Below are 19,462 nucleotides of genomic sequence, written 5' to 3' on the forward strand. Positions count from 1 at the left end.
ATTTCCGAAATGGAACGCCCCATGTGTCTAGCTCCAACTACCACTCCATGTTCAGTCTGTTAGTTTCCATCGTGCGGCCATAATGACGCCGGAAACCTTTTCACACGAATCGTCTAAAGACAAAAGACAGCACCACCAATGCTCTGCCCTTTTTTACCTTATCTATGTAATTCTATCATCTGTATATGTGCATATCATTGTATCATTGTCCCATGACTTCAATCACCTCAATGTAACTTCCTGGAAGATTAAAAGTGTATGCCGGACCGACACTCGAACTCGGGACCTTTGCCTTTCGCGGGCAAGTGCTCTACCATCTGAGCTATCCAAACATGACTCACCCCCGGTCCTCACAGCTTTACGTCCGCCAGTACCTCGTCTCCTACCTTCCAAACTTTTACAGAAGTTCTCCTGCGAAACTTGCAGAACTAGCACTCCTGGAAGAAAGGATACTGCGGAGACATGGCTTAGCCACAGCCTGGGGGATGTTTCCAGAATGAGAGCTTGTCACTCTGCAGCGGAGTGTGCGCTGATATGAAACTTCGTGGCAGATTAAAACTGTGTGCCGGACCGAGACTCGAACTTGGGACCTTTGTCTTTCTTGGGCAAATGCTCTACCAACTGAGCTAGGAGACGAACGTAGGAGACGAGGTACTGGCAGAAGTAAAGCTGTGAGGACTTCACAGTAGCTCTCCTGCGAACCTTGCGGAACTAGCAGTCCTGGAAGTAGGTTCTGCAAGGTTCACAGGAGAGCTTCTGTGAAGTTTGGAAAGTAGGAGACGAGGTACTGGCAGAAACAAAGCTGTAAGGACGGCGCTTGAGTCATGTTTGGATAGCTCAGATGGTAGAGCACTTGCCCGCGAAAGGCAAAGGTCCCGAGTTCGAGTCTTGGTCTGGCATAGACTTTTAATCTGCCAGGAAGTTTCATATCAGCGCACACTCCGCTGCAGAGTCAAAATCTCATTCTGTCACCTCAATGTATTTCATTTACAGGCAACATCTCCTGAAGCTACAAGTTATATGTCTTTAATGCAGTGGTTTCGATTTGCCTTCTGTGTCCTAATGCTTTTTGTCATTTTTTATTCTTCCGCCTTGTAGGGGCAGTTTCTCACCCCACGGGCAAGAGAGTTCCCTCAACCTCCGTTCGCTCGTCTGCCCTCTTTGACAAGGCCGTTGGCACAGTGAAGGTAACTTCTTACGCCGGAAGTCTTCGGTTGTCCTTGTTGATGATTTTTATTTAGATCTTAAGTAATGGCTGGGCTTGAACATAGGACCAACGAAATTTTAATTAATAACATAGTTTATATTGTCGCAGAAAAAGCAGGGTAGCACACTTCCCGTGGTGTATAGGTTATGTTACTAGGCTGTTGCATGGAGGGTCGTGAGATCAAAACTCACTTGAGCTCTGGAATTTTAATTTCTGTATTCGGTTCGAGTACAATCTAGAAGTATCCACAAATGTCAAGAACCATTGTATTGGAATGTTCTGTAACTGTATATATACCGGCCGGAGGCAGTTCGCTCCGCGCTCTTGTATGTGCAAGTACTGACTAAACCTTCGTTAAGTGAAGTTAGTGTTCGTCATTCATCTAATTACACCTTCTTCTATGTGATAATATCTTAATAATGAGGCTGAATGTTTGGAACAGTTGTAACTCGGAGGGCCAAGGTTACTTAATAAAAAAAGAAAATAAAGGAAGATACCAATGCACCTGAAATGGAAAGTTTTGTTGTGTATCACTAGTTCTGATGTATGTCAGTGACCCTTGGACTTCTAGTTCAGAACTTAGACAATACTTTATTTTTAAATGAGTTTGGTGCTCAAAAGGAAAGGCACTTTTCTTCTTTCACTTGTTGTGATTTTTGTTGGTATGATATATTTAAATTATGTAGTTGACGCAGATTAACAACATCTGTATTCCGATTTAATGGTGAGGAGAACTAATAATACAGAGTTGAAAAATTATAGATTTAGTTTCTGAAATCGAAGTAATCGGCTTTTGAATAAATATTAGTTTTTTCATAACTTAGATAATATTTCTGTGTTGTCATAATGTGCAATAGTGAATATGTAAATAGTAGTACAGTTTTATTCGTATCTGTTGCTTGACATATCATGTACATTAAGATTAAAATCTGTTTATGAATTGCCGCATATTTTTCATACATATAGATCCGTTTCCTCCATTTCATTTTTCCTCCACAGATGTGTTTTTGCAATCTGTGAGGTGCACAAGTAACCCTCCTTCTTAGACAATGGTATAAAGAAACAAAGTGTATTCATATGTTCTAAATGGTATTAAATTCAAATATGTTGAGTGCTTGTAGCATTTCACAAACGATACGATAACTGATTGTTATGCGGTAGGTTTTTGTATCACTCTAGTAATTTGTTCAATAGTACATGAAGACACACACTCACAGCAGAGTTTGTGTGTCGACAATTACTGATGAGAAAGAAGGTTTAATTAACTGCTAATGAACAGGTTAAACTGGCCAGGGGCAGGTAAGCGAGGTCTAATTAATGCTTACACCGCAATCGTTACCATATTCCAGGGAAACAACAAGTTCCGCTGCAATTTGGCCCCTAATTACGCAAACGTACGGGGACTCACAACTGTTGTTTAACGCTCGAAGAAATAGGCTCTCTAATGCGGGATTTGTAGAACTGCCGTCGTTATAAAGTGCCCAGTAATCAACATTTGTGTGTCCAGACTCTCCGGCGGGAGCAGTCATAGTTCAGTAGACAGAATCCCTTCACATGGACCATCACAGCAGTTACAAAAATTTAGCACAGAAGCACACAGAAAAAAAAAAGAAACTGGGAATGGAAGACGAACGGTGTTGTAGTGAAAATCAAATTGGTTGTATTTAGAATAAAAATAATTTAAAAAAACTTTGTTCGATAAAAACTGCACAACAGTTATAAGAATAAGATCAGGTTGCAGCAAAATAAATAAAATCATAAGAACGGCTGTAGGCATTTTGTTTTCTCAATAAATTCATGGGATACCTCCTATTGTCGACTCTGACCTCCTTTAGCTCTCGTAGTGCAGCAACTCGACGTGACATGGACTCAACAAGGCGTTGAATTCCCCTGCATAAATATTGAGCAATGCTTCCTCTATAGCGTAAAAGTTCATTGGGACTTTTATCAGGCGATCTGCGTGGCCAAGTAATTCGCTCGAATTGTCCACAATGTACTTCAAACCAATCGCGAACATTTGTCGTCCGGGGGCATGGCGGCATTGTCATCCGCAAATATCCCATTGTTGTTTGGGGACACGAAGTCCAGGAGTGGCTGCAAACGGGTCTCTAAGTAGCAGAATATAAAGATTTCCGGTCATTGATCAGTTAAGTTGGACCAGAGGACCCTGTCTATTCCGTGCAAACACAGTTCACATCAATGAGCCACTACTAGCTAGGACAGGTTTTGTTGAGAACTTGGGCCTATTGCTTCGTGAGGTCAGCGCCACATTCGAACTCTAGAATCAGCTTTTAGCAACTGAAATCGGTACTCATCTGATCAAACCACGGTTTTCCAGTTGTCTAGGGTCCAACCGATATGGTCACGAACTCAGAAAAGGCGCTGCAAGCCATGTCATGCTATTAGCAACCGCACCCGCGTGGGTCGTCTCCTGCCACAGCCCATTAACGCCTAGTTTCGCCGCACTGCCTAACGAATACGTTCGCAGTGCGGCCCACACTGATTTCTGCGATTATTCCACGCAACGTTGCCCATCTGCTAGCACTGACTACGCATACGCCGCTGCCCTCGATAGTTAAGTTCTCAGGTAGATGCCGTGTTTCTTGACTTCCGCAAGGCGTTCGATATAGTTCCCCACAGTCGTTTAATGAACAAGGTAAGAGCGTATGGACTATCAGACCAATTGTGTGATTGGATTGAGGAGTTCCTAGATAACAGGACGCAGCATGTCATTCTCAATGGAGAGAAGTCTTCCGAAGTAAGAGTGATTTCAGGTGTGCCGCAGGGGAGTGTCATAGGACCGTTGCTATTCACAATATACATAAATGACCTCGTGGATGACATCGGAAGTTCACCGAGGCTTTTTGCGGATGATGCTGTGGTGTATCGAGAGGTTGTAACAATGTAAAATTGTACTGAAATGCAGGAGGATCTGCAGCGAATTGACGCATGGTGCAGGGAATGGCAATTGAATCTCAATGTAGACAAGTGTAATGTGCTGCGAATACACAGAAAGATAGATCCTTTATCATTTAGCTACAAAATAGCAGGTCAGCAACTGGAACCAGTTAATACCATAAATTATCTGGGAGTACGCATTAGGAGTGATTTAAAATGGAATGATCATATAATGTTGATCGTCAGTAAAGCAGATGCCAGACTGAGATTCATTGGAAGAATCCTAAGGAAATGCAATCCGAAAACAAAGGAAGTAGGTTACAGTACGCTTGTTCGCCCACTGCTTGAATACCGCTCAGCAGTGTGGGATCCGTACCAGATAGGGTTGATAGAAGATATAGAGAAGATCCAACGGAGAGCAGCGCGCTTCGTTGCAGGATCATTTAGTAATCGCGAAAGCGTTACGGAGATGATAGATAAATTCCAGTGGAAGACTCTGCAGGAGAGATGCTCAGTACCTCGGTACGGGCTTTTGTCAAAGTTTCGAGAACATACCTTCACCGAAGAGTCAAGCAGTATATTGCTCCCTCCTACGTATATCTCGCGAAGAGACCATGAGGATAAAATCAGAGAGATTAGAGCCCACACAGAGGGATACCGACAATCCTTCTTTCCACGAACAATACGAGAATGGAATAGAAGGGAGAACCGATAGAGGTACTCAAGGTACCCTCCCCCACACACCGTCAGGTAGCTTGCGGAGTATGGATGTAGATATAGATGTAGATGTAAGTGTCGGCCGTCGGCAGTTGCGTTGTCCGTGGTGCGAGGTAATGCCTGAAATCTGGTATTTTCGGCATACTGAATCGTCTGACGTTCTTAATAATGGAATGTCGAATGCGTCTAGCTCTAACTACCATTCTGCTTTCAAAGTTTATTGATCGCCGCCGTGCGGCCATAATCACGTGGGAAACTTTTCAGATGAATAACCTGAGTAGAAAGGACAGTTGCGCGAATGCACTGCCGTTTCATACCTATGTACGCGATACTGCACATATGCACATCGCTAACCCATGACTTTTCTCACCTCGCATTAATTCGTGTTAACATTTTAAAACTATCGGTTCGATAGCAGGCAAACGTGAGAATGTTCGCCTTCGTTGGTATGATTAAATTCGTCAGGGAGTATTACTGTATTTCTATTGTCTCAAATGTCCCGTTTACCAAGTGCAATAATTTTGTCCTGGTTGGTTTTTCCAAGGATGTTAATAACTTCTGATGCCATGTCATCTACTTCCCGCGTTTCGTGACGCCTTACGTCCTTTAGTTGGACAGTAAGAGCATAACTCAACATAATTCTTGATAGAAACTTTAGCAATATTGGTATGCAATGGAATTCTTGGCATTCGATCGCTGGCGAAGAAAGAATACTTCGAACCGCATACTAACTTTCAACAGTCCAAAAATAACAAATATTGTTACAGTCATTTGATAATGAAAAGAGGGCAAAGTACAGTAAAATACAGTTCACTCAATCAAAATTATATTTAAAACAGCCGGCCGTTGTGACCGGGTGGTTCTAGGCGCTTCAGTCTGGAACCGCGCGACCACTACGCTCGCAGGTTCGAATCCTGCCTCGGGCATGGATGTGTGTGATGTCCTTAGGTTAGTTAGGTTTAAGTAGTTCTAAGTTCTAGGGGACTTATGATCTCAGACGTTAAGTTCCATAGTGCTCAGAGCCATATGAACCATTTTTCTGAAACACCTCGGCCGGCTGGTGTGGCCAAGCGGTTAAAGGCGCTTCAGTCTGGAACCGCGCGAGCGCTACGGAAATTATTTTAGTTCCCTTGTCTTTCCGTTTCATTGGACTACTACTGCCTTTGAAAGAGCTGCTTGCCATGAACGTCAGTATCAGTAATTGACTCCATGTTATCAATGATGTTCAGGAAAATTATTTCCTTATTAACGGTGTCTGAAAAAAATTAAATTATAAGAAACATCAAGACTTACATTCATGAATACTTTATTTGCAATTACTGCAATTCCGACGAAAAAAGGAAAACTGCCCGACTGTTACTCTCAACAATAATTTCCATTCAAACATTTTTATTAGTATTTATGGATAAAAAATGGTTCAAATGGCTCTGAGCACTATGGGACTTAACATCTGAGCTCATCAGTCTCCTAGAACTACTTAAACCTAACTAACCTAAGGACATCACACACATCCATGACCGAGGCAGGATTCCAACCTTGCGACCGTAGCAATCGCGCGCTTCCGGACTGAAGCGCCTAGAACCACTCGGTCACTGCGGCCGGCATTTATGGTTCGTACGAGGTGACAATTATTAAACTATATGAAAAAAACTTAAATGAGTTACAAACTACGGCATGCGCACAATCTATTCAACATGTAAAAGCCAATACAGATATTCGGGTTTTGGTTATGATATGTTCGATGTGTCTGCCATTATTGGCGATGATATTGCGCAGACGAATAGAGAAATTCTGCATGACTCGCTGAACTGTCGGAATATCACTCAGACGATGACCTACTGAATGGCTGTTTTCAGCTCAGCAATGGCTTTGGGGTTATTACTGTACATCTTGTCTTTAATATAGACCCTCGAAACCGAATTGTATGTGTTCAGAACCGAAAAAAATTGCTACCAATCGAGGCCCATATCAGTGGCGCCTGGGTTCCCCCGAGCCAGAATGTGGTCCTTAGAGTGCTCCCTCAGGACATCATACACTCTCCTGCTTCGATGGGGTCGAGGTCCTTCTTGCATGCAACACATCTTGTCGAAATCAGGGTCATTTTAGGTAATGGGGATGAAATTATGTTACAATACCTTCACGCATCGTTCGGTAGTCACCGTGCAATCAAGGAATATCGCACCGATTATTCCGTGACTGGACATCGTGCATCACATACTCACCCGCTGTGGGTAAGAGACTTCTCGATCGCGGAATGTGGATTCTCAGTTCCCCAAATGCGCCAGTTTTGCTTATTGACGAACCCATCCAAATGAAAATGGGCTTCGTTACTAAACTAAACCATACTAATTCCCATGACGCTCCGCGGCCATCCGTGCAGTTTGAATGTCCTAATGCAAAGTTTGCAGAAGTTATGACGATCGTATTTAATATACACTCCTGGAAATTGAAATAAGAACACCGTGAATTCATTGTCCCAGGAAGGTAAAACTCTATTGACACATTCCTGGGGTCAGATACATCACATGATCACACTGACAGAACCACAGGCACATAGACACAGGCAACAGAGCATGCACAATGTCGGCACTAGTACAGTGTATATCCACCTTTCGCAGCAATGCAGGCTGCTATTCTCCCATGGAGACGATTGTAGAGATGCTGGATGTAGTCCTGTGGAACGGCTTGCCATGCCATTTCCACCTGGCGCCTCAGTTGGACCAGCGTTCGTGCTGGACGTGCAGACCGCGTGAGACGACGCTTCATCCAGTCCCAAACATGCTCAATGGGGGACAGATCCGGAGATCTTGCTGGCCAGGGTAGTTGACTTACACCTTCTAGAGCACGTTGGGTGGCACGGGATACATGCGGACGTGCATTGTCCTGTTGGAACAGCAAGTTCCCTTGCCGGTCTAGGAATGGTAGAACGATGGGTTCGATGACGGTTTGGATGTACCGTGCACTATTCAGTGTCCCCTCGACGATCACCAGTGGTGTACGGCCAGTGTAGGAGATCGCTCCCCACACCATGATGCCGGGTGTTGGCCCTGTGTGCCTCGGTCGTGTGCAGTCCTGATTGTGGCGCTCACCTGCACGGCGCCAAACACGCATACGACCATCATTGGCACCAAGGCAGAAGCGACTCTCATCGCTGAAGACGACACGTCTCCATTCGTCCCTCCATTCACGCCTGTCGCGACACCACTGGAGGCGGGCTGCACGATGTTGGGGCGTGAGCGGAAGACGGCCTAAAGGTGTGCGGGACCGTAGCCCAGCTTCATGGAGACGGTTGCGAATGGTCCTCGCCGATACCCCAGGAGCAACAGTGTCCCTAATTTGTTGGGAAGTGGCGGTGCGGTCCCCTACGGCACTGCGTAGGATCCTACGGTCTTGGCGTGCATCCGTGCGTCGCTGCGGTCCGGTCCCAGGTCGACGGGCACGTGCACCTTCCGCCGACCACTGGCGACAACATCGATGTACTGTGGAGACCTCACGCCCCACGTGTTGAGCAATTCGGCGGTACGTCCACCCGGCCTCCCGCATGCCCACTATACGCCCTCGCTCAAAGTCCGTCAACTGCACATACGGTTCACGTCGACGCTGTCGCGGCATGCTACCAGTGTTAAAGACTGCGATGGAGCTCCGTATGCCACGGCAAACTGGCTGACACTGACGGCGGCGGTGCACAAATGCTGCGCAGCTAGCGCCATTCGACGGCCAACACCGCGGTTCCTGGTGTGTCCGCTGTGCCGTGCGTGTGATCATTGCTTGTACAGCCCTCTCGCAGTGTCCGGAGCAAGTATAGTGGGTCTGACAATGTGTTCTTTTTTCCATTTCCAGGAGTGTATTTCAATAATTGTCGCCGTGCATATGATGACAATTTCTAATGTTCCGAAGTTCAATTTAGTTCCGCTTGACTTCCTTCATAAACATACCGACACGTCAAATCAACTTATGAGAAATACGCGTCATATCACTGTCCCCATTCTTCACATGCTTTCCTTTCGAGCTGCAATCAACTAACTCCCGCTTCCTCTCTTCTGTCTGGAGTATTCTGTTTGCCTATCGAGCTCTCGATTGTAAGGAACCTTCTATTCCCTTTCAACAGTTCAATCCACGTATCGATCTCTCGATCGTAACAAGACATTCGTTGCGGCTCGTCGTCTGGTGCCACTCTCCAGGAAGAAAAATGGGAGTCATTCAGGCGTCGTAGGAATGTGTAATGCTGTATCACGATCTGGTGCAGGACTGAAGTAAATGAAGAATATAAATAACAATTTTTAAAACTTTTTATAATTGCCGTTTCGATAAAAACCTAAATTTACACATATCATTGTCATCTGTTAGTGTGTTTACGACATGTGAATATGTTACTGGAGAGAGGGCTTGTCGAGGCGGTGTTCGAATCTGCAGCTGCTGATGTCGGTATCTAGTTGGGGGCAGGACCGGCGGAATTCCGTATTACCGCCGAAGCGGACCCCGCAATTGCGCAGACGAAGCGCTAAGCCATTAGGAGCACGGTTTCGCTGCACTGCGGATTTCGCTGCCCGCCCTGTTTACACGGGCAGATTGTCCGTAAACAGCGGGCACTTCATCCCGCCATGAATCTGCGAGAGATATTGCCGCACGGTATCACATGGCTAATGTGTGCGGTGCAGTTGAGCGGGCAATTCGCTCTTCTGCGAAACAACTACTCTGATGAGTTGGTCCCGCTTACTGCGTAACACTGCGTTCATTCGTTTTCGGAAGCAATCTTATCAGATACACGAATGTAGGAAACGAGTTTCGGGTATAGCTTTAGAAGAGTCTATACTCGAAATAACGAAAAGTGTGAGGTCATCCACACGAGTGCTAAAAGGAATTCGTTAAACTTCGGTTACACGATAAATCAGTCTCATCTAAAAGCCGTAAATTCATCTAAATACCTAGGTATTATAGTTACGAATTGGAAGAAGCACGTAGAAAACATTGTGGGGAAGGCTAAGCAAATACTGCGTTGTATTGGCAGGACACACATAGAAAATGTAACAGATCTACTAAGGAGACTGCCTGCACTAACCTTGTCCATCCGCCTTTAGAATACTGTTGCGCGATGTGGGATCCTTGCCAGATAGGACTGACGGAGTGCATCGAAAAAGTTCAAAGAAGGGGAGCACGTTTTGTATTATCGCGAAATAGGGCAGAGAGTGTCACAGAACTGATACAGGATTTGGGCAGCAAATCATTAAAAGAAAGACGTTTTTCTTTGCGACGGAATCTTCTCACGAAATTCCAATCACCATCTTTTTTCTCCGAATGCGAAAATACATAGGGAGAAACGCTCACCACGATAAAATAAGGGAAGTCAGAGTTCGTACGGAAAGATATAGGTGTTCGTTTTTTTCGCGCGCTATACGAGGTGGGAATAATAGAGAATTGTGAAGGTGGTTCGATGAATCCTCTGCCAGGGACTTACACGTGATTTGCAGAGTACTCATGTAGATGTAGATGTAGAACGGTATCTCGAACAGAATAATCTCATTTATACTATTAACAAAGGTTTCCCAAAACACCGGTCATGCGAAATCCAAATTGCGCGTTTCTCCCATGACATTCAAGAGGCCACTGGTCAGGGGAATGGCAGATGCAGTATTCCTTTAGCATTTGAATCCTTACAACATCCGCATCCGGCCATCCTGACTTAGATTTTCCGTGATTTCCCTAAATCGCTTCAGGCAAATGCTGGGATGGTTCCTTCGGAAGGTCACGGCCGACTTCCTTCCCCAACCTTCCCTAATCCGGTGAGACCGATGACCTCGCTGTTCGGTACCCTCTCCTAATCAACTAACCAATTCTTACCACACCAACTACTATTAACGAAACTGCGATCGTGTGGGGTATTAAACAAAATTTGTGACAGGCCTGAGAATTCCTTGGTAGAATAGACGCAGCATATTACTTTCGATGAAGGCTTATCAGCAGACGAAGGAATAGCTTAAGGCTTGCCTGAGGGCCTTTGAATGAGTCCCCTTGCTGTTCCTGTTGTCCCTGGCAGATAACATTAACGTTGTGATACACGAGCCCACTGCAGTGGACAGCTGCTAACCTTCGATTCTTAGGCACTTTCAGTCAGTCCTTAGGTTGCAAATTCACTCAGGTTGCAGCACCAGTAGGGGACATCCACTGAGGTGGACTGCGTGCATTTGTATCACCAGGATTGGTTTAAAACGCCAAAGAATCGACGGTTAGCGCAGTGGATGTGTACACCGCAGAGTTAATGGTAACCTCACACTTTCAGTTTAAGTTGGAGTTGAAACGCCCGCTGAATCACGCAGGGCTAACAGGTAATTAGGATTATGGAAAGAGCCAAGGGGGTTGCTGTCCGATTCATTTCACAATTGTAATTTATTATCATTTATTTCACAAATACACTTTTGAAAGAATTAAATTTGCTTCGTGGCTTAAGGCCTACAAACAGATGCTTTAGAATAAGTTCAATTTTGAAAAGACATTATAAAATAAATAAATAAAAAATAATATAATAATTATTGTATATGTATGATAGTGATTGGTTGTAATTAATATTTGCTTATCTGGAACGCGGACGTTTAATTATTTGGTATCAGACGCTTGACGATGGCTTTTTCGTAAATGCAATGCTATTCGTAGTTGACCGTGAAATGTGATTCAAATAATCGGACTTTGTATTTAAATCGTTTCCAAAGACTGCTGCGGTAGGTGCGGACTCAAAATATAAATCTCAATATTAGAATAATTTGCCAGCCATGTCAATACGTCGTACAGAGGTGACTGTCTACTAAACATAAAAAAGTTTACACAGTTAGTTAAATCAGATATATTCAACTAATAAGCCTACAGTTAAATAATTCTACTTACTTTCATAAATATAAATTCTTTACAGAATCGAGTGCCTAGTAAGATTGCAACTCGCAGTGTTCTTATGTAACATCAAATATGGCGGTGAGCCAGTTAATAAAATATACGTGCTTCCAGCCTCAGCTATTCTCCTCGTCCTCCTTCTTCTTAATCAAATATAAGAGGGTCATAATTGTATTTTGTTTTATCAGCGGCATAGCGCTGTAGTTGATAAAGAATGTCCGTCCTCAGAGACCAAAAACAGGAAAAGTTAACGTAATATTGGTAAACTGCAGGAGTATCCAGGGCAAGGTTCCTGAATTAGTATCTCTTATTGAAGGAAATAGTGCGCATATAGTATTAGGAACGGAAAGTTGGTTAAAACCGGAAGTGAACAGTAACGAAATCCTAGACACAGAATGGAATATATACCGCAAGGATAGGATAAACGCCAATGGTGGAGGAGTATTTATAGCAGTAAAGAATTCAATAATATCCAGTGAAGTTATTAGCGAATGCGAATGTGAAATAATCTGGGTTAAGTTAAGTATCAAAGGTGGGTCAGATATGATAGTCGGATGCTTCTATAGACCACCTGCATCAGCAACCGTAGTAGTTGAGCGCCTCAGAGAGAACCTGCAGAACGTCGTGAAGAAGTTTCGTGATCATACTATTGTAATAGGGGGAGACTTCAATCTACCAGGTATAGAATGGGATAGTCACACAATCAGAACTGGAGCCAGGGACAGAGACTCTTGTGACATTATCCTGACTGCCTTGTCCGAGAATTACTTCGAGCAGATAGTTAGAGAACCAACTCGTGAAGCTAACGTTTTAGACCTCATAGCAACAAATAGACCGGAACTTTTCGACTCCGTGAATGTAGAAGAGGGTATCAGTGATCATAAGTCAGTGGTTGCATCAATGACTACAAGTGTAATAAGAAATGCCAAGAAAGGAAGGAAAATATATTTGCTTAACAAGAGTGATAGGGCACAAATCGCAGAATATCTGAGTGACCACCATCAAACGTTCATTTCTGAGGAAGAGGATGTGGAACAAAAATGGAAAAAATTCAGAAACATCGTCCAGTACGCCTTAGATAAGTTCGTACCGACTAAGGTCCAAAGCGAGGGGAAAGATCCACCGTGGTATAACAATCATGTACGAAAGGTACTACGGAAACAAAGAAAGCTTCATCATAGGTTTAAGAGTAGTCGAATCATAGCTGATAAGGAAAAGCTGAACGAAGCGAAAAAGAGCGTAAAGAGAGCAATGAGAGAAGCATTCAACGAATTCGAACATAAAACATTGGCAAACAATCTAAACAAGAACCCTAGAAAGTTTTGGTCATATGTAAAATCGGTAAGCGGATCTAAATCCCCTATTCAGTCACTCGTTGACCACGATGGAACCGAAACAGAGGACGACCGAAGAAAGGCAGAAATACTGAATTCAGTGTTCCGAAACTGTTTCACTGCGGAAAATCGTAACACGGTCCCTGACTTCAGCCGTCGCACGGACGCCAAAATGGAAAATATTGAAATAAACGATATCGGAATTGAAAAACAACTGCTATCACTTAGTAGCGGAAAAGCATCCGGACCAGACGAGATACCCTTAAGATTCTACAGTGATTATGCTAAAGAACTTGCCCCCTTTCTATCAGCAATTTATCGTAGATCGCTGGAAGAACGTAAAGTACCTAGCGACTGGAAGAAAGCGCAGGTCGTTCCCATTTTCAAGAAGGGTCATAAATCAGATGCGAATAATTATAGGCCTATTTCGCTTACGTCAATCTGTTGTAGAATAATGGAACATGTTTTGTGTTCTCGTATTATGACGTTCTTAGATAATACAAATCTCCTTCATCATAACCAACATGGATTCCGCAAACAGAGATCATGTGAAACTCAGCTCGCCCTATTTGCCCAAGAAATTCACAGTGCCGTAGACACTGGCGAGCAGATTGATGCCGTATTCCTGGACTTCAGGAAGGCATTTGATACGGTTCCGCACTTACGTTTAGTGAAAAAAATACGAGCTTACGGAATATCGGACCAGGTTTGTGATTGGATTCAGGATTTCCTAGAAGAAAGAACACAACATGTCATTCTTAACGGTTCAAAATCTGCAGATGTAGAGGTAATTTCGGGAGTACCGCAGGGAAGCGTGATAGGACCTTTATTGTTTACAATATACATAAATGACTTAGTTGACAACATCGGTAGCTCCGTGAGGCTATTTGCAGATGACACGGTTGTCTACAAGAAAGTAGCAACATCAGAAGACTCGTACGTACTCCAGGAGGACCTGCAGAGGATTAATGCATGGTGCGACAGCTGGCAGCTTTCCCTAAACGTAGATAAATGTAATATAATGCGCATACATAGGGGCAGAAATCCATTCCAGTACGATTATGCCATAGGTGGTAAATCATTGGAAGCGGTAATGACCGTAAAATACTTAGGAGTTACTATCCGGAGCGATCTGAAGTGGAATGATCACATAAAACAAATAGTGGGAAAAGCAGGCGCCAGGTTGAGATTCATAGGAAGAATTCTAAGAAAATGTGACTCATCGACGAAAGAAGTAGCTTACAAAACGCTTGTTCGTCCGATTCTTGAGTATTGCTCATCAGTATGGGACCCTTACCAGGTTGGATTAATAGAAGAGATAGACATGATCCAGCGAAAAGCAGCGCGATTCGTCATGGGGACATTTAGTCAGCGCGAGAGCGTTACGGAGATGCTGAACAAGCTCCAGTGGCGGACACTTCAAGAAAGGCGTTACGCAATACGGAGAGGTTTATTATCGAAATTACGAGAGAGCACATTCCGGGAAGAGATGGGCAACATATTACTACCGCCCACATATATCTCGCGTAATGATCACAACGAAAAGATCCGAGAAATTAGAGCAAATACGGAGACTTACAAGCAGTCGTTCTTTCCATGCACAATTCGTGAATGGAACAGGGAAGGGGGGATCAGATAGTGGTACAATAAGTACCCTCCGCCACACACCGTAAGGTGGCTCGCGGAGTATAGATGTAGATGTAGATGTAGTTCTGTGCCACAGACTTTATTTATTTGTCAGAGATTAATTATTTAATTAAGATTACGCGTTTCCGAGGAAACTCACGCACGGCATGCAAATGTGCCTTTATAACATGACACACAGTTAAATTTACGAATAAGATAAATCGTATACATATATGAGATCAGCATGCGGAGCGGCGGAAGGCCACCCGATTAAATCTTCAGAATTCCAGATATAGTATGATGATTACTGAAGGCAGAAGGCCACAATGTTTTAAGACGCTAACAGGGCTGATGGCCCGCAAGGTGTACAGAAAGAGATCAACAAACGCAATAAGATGGCTGAAGGCCGCAAAGTTCCGAAAATTAAGGAAATATATACTGCAACAAACCGTAAAAGTATTAAGTTTAAAAATTTCCTTTCTGCAACACTAACGCGGAAGGCCCACAATAACTCGAAAAATCTTTCAGAGGAAATTACAATAACCTTTCAAGCGAAGAAGGTGATAATGTTTGGACTTGAAGGAAGCTCTGAGAACATGTTTCCAGGGTTGAAGGCCACAACTAACCTTGCCAAATTAAAAATATAAAATACAGTTAAATTACAACAACACTAACACTGCCAAAAGGATAATTAAGAGAACGGCGCTCAGAAGTCTCCAGTGGATCGGTCTGCCCTCGTTCACTTAGGCGAGACAGGTGGTGAGTCCAACTACACTTAATTCGTGCGAACCAAACCAAGGGACAGTCACGTACCGACCGGCCAACCGCTTGCTTACCACGACAGAGTACACGAGAATTCAAGGCCCCCCAAAAAATTACAAGTATCGCTATTCCCAAACAACGCGTATCCGAACTGAGCTGCCAAAACTACAAACCACGTTGGGCAGCAACAACAGGTGAGGAAAAGACACTGCCTAAAAACTATGTTAGCGGCCAGGGCAGGTAACCAGAACACTAACGGCCACAAGGCAGAAAATTCCGCTGGGGCACTTGGATTGTAGTCAAGCGAATATAGTCAATTGCACCGCATAGCGGATAAATTTCAGCAATAGAAATACTCGGTGTTGCTCGCAGGAAAACCTCCCCAACAGCGAACCACCGAAACGAACCACGCAGCATGAATGGACGCGGCTTGGGGAGTTGTAACCACTACTCAACTTTGACACGCTGCTCGTAACGAGCGGACAGCTCCACGCACACTCCGACACTGTGAAGGGACCGCCAACGGCCCCAGCCGACTGCACCGCACGGAGGTAACTTCCCTGGTCCGCAGCAACCGACCGACTCCTGTCAGAATACCAACCGACCGACTCCTGTCAGAATACTGACAACATCTAAAATAGTCGTCGGTGGAAATTACACCAACTACATACACAACCTGACAAACACTTACACGAAGACCTGAAGGATACCCAACAGCAGCTAAGCACGCACGAAGACAAATCGGGAGTCAATGCACACACACACGGCCGACTCATGAACGATCGGCGAGCCAAAACACGTCGTTCGGTAGGACGACCGACCGTCGATCCACCAAGATCGTCGCCTGGCTCAAGTGATGGTCCGGCGAGCCATGTCGACGCAGGCCTCACTGCTGCTCCAACCCGACTGCACTAGTGCCGCATTGCGACTGCCCAACTGGTAGGTCCGGACTGCGATCCAGACGCGTTCCACTCGATTGGCAGACCGGAAATCGCGAACCAATCTCCCGACGCGAACTCCCGTACGACAGACAACGACCGGGAAGCAATCGCAGTCGAGCAAAGATACTACGAGTGGGGATATATCGATATGCGCTGCTAACGCCGCTCACGGTCAGGCAAACCAGCAACTCAGTGACAGTAGTGATTTAAATTAACGTAGTGAGGTGGCAGTACGTTAAACACACGATACATGATGGCGGGAACACGAGCCACACACGGCTCAACAGCTGTGTGTAATAAAGTGGGGGGGGGGGGGGGGGAATTCTTTCACGTTGGTGCACTTTTCACATTATTGGCTCTGGCCAGCCCATTAATATAATTTTAATATACACTCTACGACAAAAAGACGACACAATACGATTGAATTATCCTGATGGGTCGGAATTCGGTGAGCGTGATGTGCAGACAAATTAATGATTACAGTTTCAGGAAAACTGCGTGATTTATTCATGAGAAAGAGCTTCACAAACTGAGCAAGTCAAAGACGTATTGGCTGACCTCTATAACGTATGCGGTTATTCGGCTTGGGGTTGATTGACAGAGTTATTGGATATTCTCCCGCACAATTTGACTCATTAAATCATCAAACTTCCGAAAATGGCTGCAGGGCCCTGCCGATAATGTTCGAGACGTTCTTAACCGAGAAGAGGCCTTGTGACCTTGTTGGCCAAGTTAGGGTTTAGTAAGCACGAAGGCAAGTAGTAAAAACTCCGGGCGGGCATTATCTTGCTGAAATGTAATCCCAGAATGGCTTGCCATGAAGGCCAAGAAAACGAGACGTGGGATATCGTTGACGTAACTCTGTCTTGGAAGTGTTCCTCGGATCACATCCAGATGAGTAGTACTATGAAGAAATGTCATCCCAGACCACCATAACTCCTGGTTGCTGGGCCGTATGGTGGGCGACACTCATTTTGATATCCCACTAGTCCGCAGCTCGTGGTCGTGTGGTAGCGTTCTCGCTTCCCGCGCCCGGGTTCGATTCCCGGCGGGGTCAGGGATTTTCTCTGCCTCGTGATGACTGGGTGTTGTGTGATGGCCTTAGGTTAGTTAGGTTCTAAGTTCTAGGGGACTGCTGCCCATAGATGTTAAGTCCCATAGTGCTCAGAACCATTTGAACCATTTTTGATATCCCACTGCTGCCCGGAGCTTCTTCGCTGGTCATTGGGGCTCATTTGGAAGAGGGCACTGACGACAATTCTAATCCAGTCCATGAGATTACAGGCCCAAGAAGTGTCTGGAGACGCCCCAGACAGTGGTCGAATACCAGCCTTTGCCCTTTATGGCAAGCCATCCTGGACTTTCGCTTCAGCAAGACAATGCTCGCCCGCACACGGTGACATTTTCCACTGCTTGTCTCTGTGCTTGCCAAACTCCACTTTGACCAGCAAGGTCTTGCCCGTGTCAGTATGTGGGTGTTATGTTGACGAGTTGCGCAACGAATTGATCTGGCAAGTACCCTTTGGCTCCTGCAAGAAGCAATTCCCACCCCACAGTACCACAGGAGTCAGACAGACGCTCCTAACGTACCAAAAATGCTTGAAAAACTTTCAGCAATTAATATCTTCTGGAGTCGTCTGCTGTAAGGAGAAGACACAAAAATATTCTATTTTCTTATGTAACTAGTGGGATACTTGGGTACTGGAGTATTGCTAGTTAGTGTCAGAAAAACATTAAATGAATGGAAAATACTTTTTATTGCAAAATCTGAGAAAATCAAGTGAAACTTTTATTTATAAACTGATACACAAGTTTCTGGGTTCTTTTCGGAATAGGAGGTTACCTTTTATGGATAGGAATCCTGTTAATGAAATTTATATACAAAGTGTGGGACAGCTCTTTTATCCCTTTTCTTTAAGAATGTTATTTACTCACAAGGGAACCTCCCCATCGCACCCCCCTCAGATTTAATTACAATTTGGCACAGTGGATAGGCCTTGAAAAACTGAACACAGATCGATCGAGAAAACAGGAAGAAGTTGTGTGAAACTATGAAAAAATAAGCAAAATGTACAAACTAAGTAGTCCATGCGCAAGATAGGCAATATTAAGGATACTGTGAGCTCAGAAGCGACGTGGTCCCGTGGTTAGCGTGACCACCCGCAGAACGAGACGTCCTCGTTTCAAGTCCTCCCTTGCGTGAAAAGTTTGACTTTTTATTTTCAGTTTAGGTGACAAATTCTTTATGTTGGGAGTGATTATCACATCCACAAGAAAACCTTAATCGGGCAAGGTAGAAGAATCGTTTTACCCATTCGCCAAGTGTACTAGTTAGGTGGGTCGACAACATATTCCTGTCATGTGACGCACATGCTGCCACCAGTGTCGTATAGAATATATCAGACGTGTTTTCCTGTGGAGGAATCGGTTGACCTATGACCTTGCGATCAAATGTTTTCGGTTCCCATTGGAGAGGCACGTCCTTTCGTCAACTAATCGCACGGTTTTGCGGTGCGGTCGCAAAACACAGACACTAAACTTATTACAGTGAACAGAGACGTCAATGAACGAACGGACAGATCATAACTTTGCGAAAATAAAGAAAGTAAAATTATCAGCCGAGGGAAGATTTGAACCAAAGACCTCTCGTTCCGCAGCTGCTCACGCTAACCACGGGACCACGGCGCCCCTGAGCTCACAATCTCCTTAATATTGGCTATCTGGCACATGGACTACTCAGTTTGTATATTTTGTTTATTTTTTCATAGTTCCACACAACTTCTTCCTGTTTTCTCGATTGATCTGTGTTCAGTTTTTCAAGGCCTATCCACTGGGCCAACTAAATCTGAGGGGGGTGCGATGGGGATGTTCCCTTGTCAGCAGAATGGCTGAGAGCCGCACCTACTCCACTTGAATAACTATCCGATTGAATTTTTTTAATGTACAGTCGAGGCTGTCACATGAGAAATGTAATGGAGTGACGTGAATGAAGTATGTAATTTCTAATGGAGGAAAGATGGGCCTCACGCTAACTAATACTCTGTGTTCACACCGCAAGTTAAGTGCCACGACCAACACAGTGAACAAACGCTTAATCA

Source organism: Schistocerca serialis, chromosome 10 (assembly GCF_023864345.2).
Source record: "Schistocerca serialis cubense isolate TAMUIC-IGC-003099 chromosome 10, iqSchSeri2.2, whole genome shotgun sequence".
In the NCBI taxonomy this organism is placed as follows: Eukaryota; Metazoa; Arthropoda; class Insecta; order Orthoptera; family Acrididae; genus Schistocerca; species Schistocerca serialis.